This window comes from Brachycentrus maculatus, unplaced genomic scaffold (genome assembly GCF_059751285.1).
Source record: "Brachycentrus maculatus isolate JH-2025_06_01 unplaced genomic scaffold, ASM5975128v1 h1tg002342l, whole genome shotgun sequence".
NCBI classification, from domain to species: Eukaryota; Metazoa; Arthropoda; class Insecta; order Trichoptera; family Brachycentridae; genus Brachycentrus; species Brachycentrus maculatus.
Genome location: NW_028282830.1, coordinates 16,595 through 28,654, shown reverse-complemented (window position 1 = coordinate 28,654; position 12,060 = coordinate 16,595).

The window sequence follows — 12,060 nt, the reverse complement described above, 5'->3', positions numbered from 1 at the left end:
TGAAATCCAAAAAATAGGGAGATAGCATGGGAAATAACAAAAAATAGAAGAATATTTGCCTGCAGGATAATGAATCAAAGGCGAGCATGGCTGAGAGGGACCATGAAAAAGAGCTGAAAGAAACAGTTTCCACTTTGTCATCAGTCAATAGCCAAAACATGAAGTTCTCCAACTCTACGCTTAAAGTTACTGAATTCTAGTTCATAAAGTAGTTAGGACGTGGCAAATTCGGTTGCGTTAAGCTCGCGCTTCACAAGAAGACTCGCATGCTGTTCTCAATCAAAATGATTAAGAAATCATTAATCAGGGATGAAAACCTCACTGACCAACTCATCAAAGAAATTAAAATCCAAAGCTTCCTCGACCATTCCCATATTGTCAAGCTCTATACGATATTCCATGACCGACTCTATGTCTACTTCGTTTTAGAGGCTTGCCCTGAGGGAAACTTATACGCCCTGGTGCAGGCCAAGATCAAGTTGTCAGAGGAAGAAGGAAGCTCCATCCTCAAACAGACGTGTTAAGCCCTGTCGGAAATGCACCATTACCAGATTATCCATCGTGATTTGAAGCCGGAGAACATCGTATTTTGCTATGGGATGCCAAAAATTTGTGATTTTGGGTGGTCGACCTGGCTGACGGGCTCCATGAGATAAACCTTCTGTGGCACTCCGCTCTATGTCTCACCGTAGTTGCTGAGCGGACAGCTCTACGACTAGAAAGTGGACTTGTGGGCACTAGGGATAATTGGGTTCGAAATGATGACTGGCAGCATTCCTTTCAAAATCCGGTCCTAAAAGAATCTATGCCAGATAATAGAAAAGGATATTACATTTCCGAAGTGGATGCACGCAGATACTATCGACTTCCTGTAGTCCTTGCTCGAGAAAAACCCCAAGGAAAGAAAGAATTTAGAAGATCTACTAGATCATCCTTTTCTGAATATGAAAAAGGGAGGATGAAGAATTCTATGACATCAATGAAAATATATTATCCTACCCCAAATTGTATCGACATAATCCATTAATAGAAATCTATATTTCAGTTATCCACTGTTTGGCACACTGCTTCAGCATTCAGAGGCAGCAATTGGGATTAAATAGTTTCAATAAATCCAAAACAGTTCATATTAAATTATTTTGGGTTAAATCACTTCCATGGTGCATTATAATCGGGCATCGATAATTATAATAATTGATTGTTGATGAGTGACTTCGAATAAAGCGATTCCTAAGAGCCTTAAGAAATTTCGATAAAGAAGCCAACTCTTAAACAAGCCAAAAAATAAAAGATTATCGGCGCACTTCCCCAAAGCAGCATACTGAAAAAGAAAGAACAAAGATAGCACAAATTGAAGAAAATGAAATCGGATATTTATAAGTCACTGAAGCAAAAACTGAAACAATAAAGAATTGAGGAAGAGCTGAAGAATGCACCACTTAATTTTGCCAAGAACCAAACGAAAGTTATTAAGATCGAATAGAAAACATCAGAAGCCAAGAAGATAGAGAGCTTGGGGGTGGAAGTTATCTACGAAAGAAAGAAGAGTGTGCGCCAGCCAGCGAACTTATTGTTAGCCAAACTGAGTAAATCAGACCATCTCAGGGGTAGCATGTAGGAAATAATGATAAAAAAGTCAATGCGGGCCAGATGATCTCATTTTTATATATGTCTCTAATTTAATCAAACGATTCTATTGCTGAGATGGCTTCCAATTTAAGCGGATTAACGGCCATTTGTTTGGCCGCCAAGCTATTTTAAATAATTAATACATCGAATTGAAATAATTCAGTGATGGGAATCGAGGGGTTGCTCAAAAACCTAAAGGTTTGCATGAAATAAAAGAATGTCTATGATTATAAGGGGCAGACTGCGGCAGTCGACACCTACGCTTGGTAAGCACTCCGATTATCTAGGCTTCATAAAATAATCAAGAGCACCGGTGGCCGCGAAATTATAAATGGCAAAGATTCTATGAAATATGTAACGGACTGCCTCCGCAGAATTGATAAGCTAAGCAGTGCGGGCATAAAAGTCATCATGGTCTTTGATGGAAGCCCGCATCCTCGCAAAGCTAATGAATAGTAAGAGCGTAGAAAGTAAAAATCCTTTTATATAGGCGGCGCGAAGATAACTTTAATAAAGGAAAGCAGCTTATTGAAGCAGGATAAGCCGAGCAGGGGTTCAAGAAGATGATTGACTCAATCGATGTTAGCCCAGACATTGCAAATCTGCTGATCAAATAGCTTAGAGAACGAAACATACCTTTCATAGTAGCTCCTTATGAAGCAGATTCGCAACTGGCTTACTTGAGCCGATAGGGAATTGTGGATTTCATAATCACTGAGGATAGTGATTTGTTAGCGTTCGGAGCAAAGCGGATCCTCTACAAACTGGATTTTACTTCTTATCTGGCAGAATAAATATGCTTAGAAGATATCAGAGATAACAGCAAGGCAGGGTTTGATATGTTCACTCACAGCATGTTCTTATATTCCTGCATCATGGCAGGCTGTGACTACCTGAACCAAATTAAGGGAGTCGGCTTAAAAAATTCACAGAAACTTATTTCTAAGCACCATACTGTCAAGAACGCCATTGCTGAACTCTCGAGTTCAAAACAAATACCGGAGCATTATGAAGAGAATGTCATGATGGCGTTCTTGACTTTTCGATTTCAAAGGGTATATTGCCCTCGCCGGAGAATATGCGTGTCTGTCAACTAACTGAACCCACGAAAGCTTAGACAAATTTCCCTCAAATAACTGGCCAATGACTTCCCGAAATCGTGGGCGGAAGAAGTGCTAGATCTGGCAGCCCTCTAATATGCATTGAAACTGCCAATTGACTAGAATAGCCCCGAGTGGGACTTCTTGGGTAAGAAACTATCAGCATAGATGGCGCCATAAATCTGCGAAGGAAGGGTCCATCCCATCACATTCGAACCCTTCGATGAGCAATGCCTAGAAAAGCTTCGATACGGTAAAACTGTTATGATGATGCCCAAGTTCCCCTCAAAGTTCCCATCCAAGTCCGCAAAATCGATGATAAACAAAAAGAATAGCAAAAACAAATAATCAATCGAGCCCTACATGAGGCCAATTAAAAGAATAAATCCTCTTGAATACTACTCCATACAGAATCACACGCATTCCATTAGCGAGAAAGAATATGTGGTGTTAGAGAACGAAGATAACTAAAGTCGGCAACTGCTCTCGGAAGAATGCTCGGTGCGAAATATCACCCATAATAAAAAAGCTCTGCAGTTCAACGAATAATAATCAGAGTAAGAAGACTCTGCTTCTGGAAAGAAGGCTCAGAAATGTGAGAAGATAACTAAATTCGACTCATCGATAGATTTGGTTTCAGACAGCGAAATAATAATTGACCCCGAGAGTTCTTTCAATGTTGATTAGTCAGATCAGACTTCAAAACTGATCGAAGTGCGCACAGAAATGTAATATGCGTTCCGAAATCGATTAGAAGAGATATCTTCCAAGTATTTCTCACAGATATTTTCATAAGAGTTTTTGCGTGCTCCCTTTGCCTGATTCATTTATATTTTATTTAGGTATCGATACTCAGCAGAGTATTTAACAATCATTTTACAATCATTTGGTCAATATAAAATGGAATTATGGTTCATGTGCCTATCAATTATAGCAGGCTGCATCATGGCACTATATTTATTACATTGTATTATATTAGGTTGACAATTAATTAGGTGGCCTGTAATTCTTCTTCTGCCGTTTCAGAGCAGCTCTACATTGCTATGATGTTGCCTTATGGGGGATATACATAAGATAAACATCAATTATGCCTTGAGGGATATTTACGCAACGTATAAGCCTGTATAAGCCTGTATAAGCATGAAAACAAGAAGATCAGCCCAACTGGTGTCTCATTCGATCAACTTTACCCTTATGCACTTGATAAGCAGGTGTTATCCATTTACTGCAGGAGCACTTCTTCCCCGAGAAGATAACTTCTCCGATTTTCGTGCTGCATTTGGGACATTTGAACTTCAGTTAATTGTCAAGGTCGTCCACATTAATCCAGTCTGGTTTATCAATGAAATAGGACGTACAGTCATCATTCCCATGGACATACTATTTGAACAGAGGGTGCCGACAGGTCTTGCACCTGAATACTTATTTGTCATTGGATATCATAATTGTTGTTATGCGTTAAGATAATGTTATAAAAAGTAATCAATCTTTGAGAATATAAAAGAGTTTCCTTTTGATGTCTTTGTTCTGCAGGAATGCATAGAGGTTTTCAGACATTCCTAAATTGTTTGTAGACTTTGTTGAGTTGTTTCTTTATATTTGATTTGCCAATGTGAGTTAGCCGTTCTACTTTCGGCTGCGAACTTGATAGGTGTAAGGAGAGACATACTTGCTGTCGCTGTCAGTGACGAACAGCCCGCACATTTTCCTTTACTTCAACTGATTCACACTGTCCGTGAGTGCCACATTGGCGACCTTGAGCTACTATATTTTTTATTTAAGGTTGCGGACATCGAACTCGGCCTCGCGATTCCAGTTATTGATTTATTTCTCCTACTTTTACATTTTTTTGAATTTGTCAGTGACTTCCCTCCACTTGATTTCGAGCTAAATTCTATTCTTCTCCATTTCTTGTTTCCGATTCATGATCTGGGTTTGGAGCTCTTCGTGGCTGGTCTTCTTTCGGAGGTCAGCAATAGTGACTTTGAGCTGCTCAGCCTGTGACTGCAGGTACTCAATTAGAAATTCCTACATCTTACTATACTTGTGGGAGAGATTATCTTCGCATTTGTCGATAATGTTATTGAGCTACTTGAACTTAGTTTCATACTCGAGTTCAGGCTCCGATGTAGGCCTAATTTGGCTGATCGAGGCCAGGCGATGCAAATTAGTCATATGATCGATAAATGGAAGAATGTTTATAATTTCCAATCAATAAATCCACCTACTCATTTACTGCTAATAAGTCCTAAAGGTAGCACATTATTATTGTATACTTTACACGTTTGCAATTAATTCTTTTATATTCAGGTCAGAGTACTTCAGGCGTGCCGTTAAAAGTTATTGCACAACTTTCTTAAAAATGAGGTCCAGCCGATAAAATAATGAAATAAGGGCAGTTTGCTTAATATTTTTTAATTCTGACAATTCCCGGGTGCTTAGTCAGCTTAGTAGCTTTTAAATGGGCCAATTTATATTAAAAGCTATAAAAGATTAACAAAGTAAATGCCTCTGTTGGAGACCTTTTTGCAAATAATATAAAAAATCAATCAGTAAGAAGCTGAAATGACCAAAAGCCTCTAATTTCAGCCTGTGCCTTAGCCCTGCCAAAACTCTCATGATGATAAATAATTCCCGAAGCCCGATTATGTCTTACAATCCCGAAAAACCGCCAATGACCATATCGAGAAAAGCTACTGTCATATGGATGAGCAATCAGGCAATTAGAGCTGGGAAAAATAGCTTGAAAAAAATATAAACCGAAATGTGACTCCGAAAGAAACAAAAACTTTTAATCGAAGTAGTTACTCGTAATCTGATGAAAGATCAGAGTTTATGCCCTTGGATTAATAGATTGATAGTGAGCCGGCTCCAAGAAAGAGGATCAAAGGAAGTTCGCGTTCGAAACAGAAATGCGTGCAGAGCAAAAAAAAAGTTTCAAAATTTTTCGACCCTAAACCCTACATTATGAGGAGAATAAAACAATACATCCGCGATAATCTGTCAGGAAGAATCAATGACCATTTGTTATCTGAATAGTTCTTTCGGAAGAATATAAACGAGGAGTATTACAAGGATGTGATTTTTATGCGTTACAATCACGAACTGAACAAAGAGCAAATGTTCCAAACAATCAAGAGCGAGTAGATGTTGGTCGAGCAAAGCGAACAATCAAAGCTGCTCTTGAAATAGCTAAAAAGAGTCTAAATCCAGTATACTTACGATACTAAGACCATTCAGAAGATAATGTGGAGTGTATTAGAAAAGTAGCTGGGTTTCACTGGCCAGCAATTGCTCAACTACAAGAAATAGAACTATGAGCATATTCGCAACATATTGAAAGAAGTCTGCATGTATGAACAGCAAATCGATGCATCTAATACGGCCACGAATTTAGATGTCTGCCCATTGGCGAATAATCCAAAGTGGAAAGAACAAATGTTTTGGGACGCTGTTACGAAATAGCTATTTGAGAAAAACCCCTTAAAGTACGATTAGTTTCAAATAAGGGGAATTAGAACTGAACATTTTTAAAACATGAAATAGTGGCAAACCTGATTTTACTGAAATACTATTATTTTATACTATACAATTCTCTTTAAATTATTCTTCACTCTTAAAGTATCAGTTAGTCCAATCAATTCACATAATTATAAATGTAATTGAGAACCAAGCACAATCACTCTTGCAGTTTGACGAGCCTTGAGCTCCTTAGTAAATCAACTTGTTCGTTTGTGAGAATAAGTATCTTTCCATCTCCATCCATTATGTAACTATTATTCTAATCAAGCAGGTGGTTATCTTTGTCAATTCGATACTAGAAGTTTTAGGCAGTTTATTTTGGCCGCTACTTTGTGTTCAATTGCAGTTTCTATTGCTCTCTTTCCTTCTCAGCACTTCCTTGGTCGGTTTTGTCTTTTTCGGTTGAGCCGTAGAAAAATGAAACTTTACTACGCGGGTTTGCAGGCTGAGATTTATCCTCTTTTATTGACTCTGCGCTGAGTTGCGAGGGAGATATGAAGAGATTGGAATGCTCCTTCTTATGTGAATCCTCTACTGATCTTTAATCAATTATTTGATTCATGTTCACCCGAACCGAGGGCCCTTCTTATTTGCTTTCACTGCTCTTTTGATGCTCAAAGACCCCTGCACTCATTCTTTTTGGAAACTCGGACAAGTTTCCGTAGTCAAGGAAAGTCTAGGATAGCCGCTTGATTTTATCAGACAGTTCATGATTCTATTTCTTCAGTTCATCAATACTTGATTACATTCTTTTCACTTCTTTTGCAATGCTCTCATTTTCCAGTTTCTGCCTTTGCAGCAAGGAAGACTAATCGATTCTCGTTTATTCAAGCTCTTCAAATCTCTTCTTCAGGCTCTAAATTGACTCTAACGCTGGTTCTAACTGTTTAACTGAAGCCATGAACTCAGCATTCTGTTTCCTTATCGTTTCTATTTATCTCTATGTTTTTTTCAATCTGAGATCGATAGTCTCGGCGAGCACGATCGGATTTTCAGAAGCTTTGCTTTTATTGTCGTCTCCCTTCGATTCAACGAGAGCGATTCTATCTTCGAGTTCGCTAAATTGCTTTTCAGCATCTTCGATAAATCCAATAGGCACATACTAAGTCCTCAGCTGCCCAATACACTCCTTGCGGACATTTTCATTAATCTTCTTGACAACTTCCCTGAGGTTCTTGGCCGATTCGATTTTATAGTCTTCGATCAGTTTGGTCATTACATCGTACAGCTCACTTCTGGTTTATTGAAACTCCCCCAAGTTTTTTTCTGATTTCTATCCTATTTCCTGCACGAACTATTTGATTGTGCGTATTTCGGTTCGAATAATATGTATTTCGTTTCGATTGCGATTGTTGTTGTTCTGCTTTTAGACTTCCTCACGTATCATTCTTTTCATGAGCTCTTGGCTCTGAGATGAGTCACTGACTTGCCTACGATAATTGAGAATTTACGAATGGGCAAGGTAATTTTCATTAACCATCGAGGCGTTATAGCCTGAAAACGGCGAGGTCTCGTATCTCTCAGCAGGGATTTCAGTGAGCGATTCTGGCTTTTTTTGCATCGGCATAATGAACTGTGCATTTCTTCCTTGAAGGGTTTAGGGCCCTCTTTGATTGGCAAATATTTTATAGGGTTTTGACATTTAATGTTTATTCTTTAATATAAATTCAAACGCATTTGCTCAAAAATAAATGACATCATCAATCCCGAATAAACTTCACTTCTTCTTGGATGGTCATGGACTTATTCTGCTCGTAGCCAAGGTTCTTTTGCCCGTAGATATCTAATATCTTTTAGAACATTATCTTCTTTTATCGCTTCTTTGCTAGTCTATTCGTTTTTTAACAATTCCGCGTCAATTCTTCTTCAATCTGTTAAGTTGGGATTATTTACAAATTTAAGGCTTGTTATCGCACTTTTAATGCCCGTTTTAGCCTTGTGATTTCTTTGCCGGGAGTGATCAGCCCAGGATCACAATTTTGGCTTCTGCTAAACTTTACTTTAGATTTTGATCTTGATTTTGTGCGTGCAAATGGCCTATGCTAGCTATTCAAGCTCAGACTTAAATCAATTGATTTTTTCGAATAGGAAAACTAGGCTTGCTTGGAAATGTTCATATTTCTATATTTATTCAATTAGCGATTGGATTCTGTCAGGTTCGACATGGAGTCATTGGGAGAATTCGAGAATTTCTTATGCGAAGAATTTCGATCAAAATTACGTAGTGATAAAATACCCATCATATCCTTTTTCACTTTATTTTTCAGGTTTTCGAATAGTTTGGCCGATGCAATTAAGTTACTTTGAAAGTCATCCTCTTCATCAGATGACTCGACCGTAAATATTTCGACTATTTTGATTGAATAGTCGCGGTACATTTCATAGCATTCGTTCATGTTTTTTAAAGTCTGCTCCCATTTATGTAAGCTTTCTGTCTTGTTATTATTCAGCAGACGCCTATGCAAGAGTTTCGGAGTTGTATTTTATTTCATTTTAAGAGAGTCAGAGCAAGTGATTGAGAGGCTTGCAGTTGCTGTTGATTATGTATATGTGGGATTTAGTTTAAGGTCGTTGGATATTGTGAGGGCAATTGAATCGAGCTCCTCATAACTGCTCACATATACGATTGATTCGCTGAGCTTTGATATGCTTTTTTTTATCTATGTGCATTAATTCAGAAGCTGCTCAGTTTCATCAAGGAAATGTAAAATTTCAGACTAAAGTTCAGCCTCAACCGCCGCTATCTTTTATTTTATTTAGGAAATGGCTTGGAATTTAGTGAGTGCATTTGCAGCCCGGTGCAGATAATCCTTCGCCGCTTGTTGAGGCTTTATTATCATTTTGGCCAGCTCCTTCAAGATATTGTCAAATGTAATGACGCAATTATGATGTTTGTGATGTTTATTCTCCCGAAACTTTTCCCCCACGCCATCAGTTATACACCTTGAGCATATCACCAGAGGGTGTAAGCTGGAAACTGCACATTATTAGTCGAAACACAGAGCCCCTATGCTAGATATCTCCTCAGAGTCGAAGTCCTCGTTGCTAATGTGCCCATTCTTGCACATTTTCCTATCCATTTCGAATATTGAATTAGATTATAATTAGTTACGAGCTCAAGAAAAGCCGAACTTTTAAATGTTGCGTCATCTCATTTCCGATGCCAGCCCAAGTTATTCCAGACAAAATCATCGTGGGTTAATATGGCCAATCTAAAAAGTTTACGATAACCGATTCTGTAAATTGCAAGATTATGTCTCCAGGAAAAGTGAATTATGAAATCAGGGAAGTATTCGAATTAGTTAAACACATTTACACACATTTATATAGAAATTAATTGCAAAATTCATGCTATATAATTAAATGCGCATATTTGAATTAAATATATTGCAATAATATTAATCGGATTAGATTGTGACGAGCACTCGCAAAGCATATATCGATGAATAAGAATAAACCTGAGCAAAAAAGCGATCATTTTATTCGAAGTTAATTCAGAGGACCCTTTGAAAATGTTCGCGAAAAACATCTTATTAATGATGGTAGTTGGCTCCTAATCTAGTCAAAAATAATAAACAATATTAGCCTTAAATGGAGGAACTGCCATTTCAACTCAGCAGCTCTATGGTTCCTACATTCAATGACGCCTCTGAAATGTATAAATTTGGGTCAATCGAACCGTGTGGTGATCAAAAAGCCCCGAAAAGATCTTTCAAAATTCAAGCCAAAAGAAATTATAAAGTCCAGGGGACAAAAAAGAAAGATGCCGTATCCAGCAACAGTTCAGAGCATTCTTTGAGCCAAGAAAAGCTACAAAAATAATCGATTTCTCAAAAAAAGCATAAAAAGCAAAAATCCTGTGACAATGCTCGGAATTATCACCCCAAGTAAAATCATTAATACTATTTGAAAGCCCCCAAAGCTAAAAATGAGCAAGCCATTCGTTTTGAATACAATAATCCGAATTCACATCGGAGCAATGTCTCCAATGAAATGCAGAAGTCTCTGAAAGTAAAGAATATGTGCAAATCTCACAAAAAATAATCGTCGCCTCACAGAATGAAATTCTAATCAGCAAAAGGAGTAATTGGCTTCGATGGAAAGCTTGTTTAAACGCTGGCAAGTTCCAAACAAGAGAAGCCGAAATAGGCAAACTATAATTATTCAAATCAAGTATCTTCTGAGTACCTCTCTTATTCGAAAAACCCCAAATTTAGTAAGAAGAAGAAGAAAAATTGTCCGAAAACCAAAAATAATGAAGAACACCCTAGCAAGCCCAAAAACAATATCTCGAACAAAAAGCAATCGCTTCGATCTGCCAGCAACAGCAAGAAAAAAGGCACAGTAAAGAAAAGCAACTCCAAGAAGAGCATCGAAACAGGAATTCATCCTCTGAGAAAATGCCGAGAATCTGAAGATTCAGGAAAATAACTACCCTCTCAATCCACAAACTATATAAGTGAGAGACAATCACAAAATAGGCTGAGCCTAGCAGATTTGAATATCCACCAGCAGGAGCAGCTTTTGATATATGGCGGAGAAATGACAATTCCCTTTACTAACTAAAATTAAAATTAAGTATATACGCGGAAAGAAGACATTGAGGCGAACCACTTAAAAAAATAGCTTGAACATGAAAAGAAGCTGTTCAATAACAATTTGGCTACTTTTTGCCAGGTGATCGAGAACGAGCATCAGAAGGAAGTGGCTATGCGCCAAAAGATAATCAGTAGTGAGAGAGACACTCCATTATAAGTTTAATGTTAGGAGATGGCTCCGATGGCCTTTACGTATCATGAGAGGGCAAAGGCTGTAAATATGATCAGCATGATCTCGGGAGCGATGGCTTACCAAGAACAAATATATGCATTATCAGTACTGTTAATGGATACATACTACGCCGCAATGTTCACGAGAGAAAGTGAGACATTTCTGAAAAAAATCCCGCCTAATTTGGCCTTTCACAAAAATTAAAAGCAATAAAAATGCTTTAGACGCGATTCAACACATTTAAATGACACTGTAAGATAAAAGAGTGTGAAATTGGTTGCGATCACATGCTTACTGCTGACTTTAAAACTTGAAAGGATCGAGTTGGCACAAATATTCATAAGGCATCTATCAGAAATATCCGAAAGGCAGACTCTTTAATTGAACATGAACTTGGAACTCAAGAGCTCAACCAAATTAATCGCCAGGCCCAGCCAAGAGAGCAATCATCGCGAAAAGAGTGCAGGCAGCGCCCCTAAAAGAATCAAGACCAAAAATATCCTCAAAACACCCACGGTCGCAGGCACGAATGAAAAGATAAATGTGAAAAAGGATATGGAAAGAAAGAAGAAGGATTTGCTAAAGCTTCGATAAAAGCTGATTGAGATAAAGGGCTTGAAGTTACTGTAAATAATCTAAAGCCAATTCGACTGCAGCATCACAAAATAAGAAATACTATCGCTATAAACTCAAATATATATGGAACTGGATACGAAGATCTGCAAAAAGACATACGCATATTGGATCGACTTGTTCACCACTTACTGGGATAAACACATTCTAACCCTTAGCGAAAAGACAATTGAAAATTATGAGATCAAATGCAAGATGAAGATTTCGGACAACTAGAGTTCATTGTTGTTTAGGTGCCCTAAAAATCCACGTAAATTTTGGCAGCTGACACAGATTCTGGAAAGCTGTCTTTATTACCCGTAGCTCTTCTATAGTTATAGCCCATCTTTGTTGGTGGTGAGCTGCATGTACATGCTGCTGAGAATCACAATCGAAGCAGACGAAAGCCATCACTCACATGAGTATG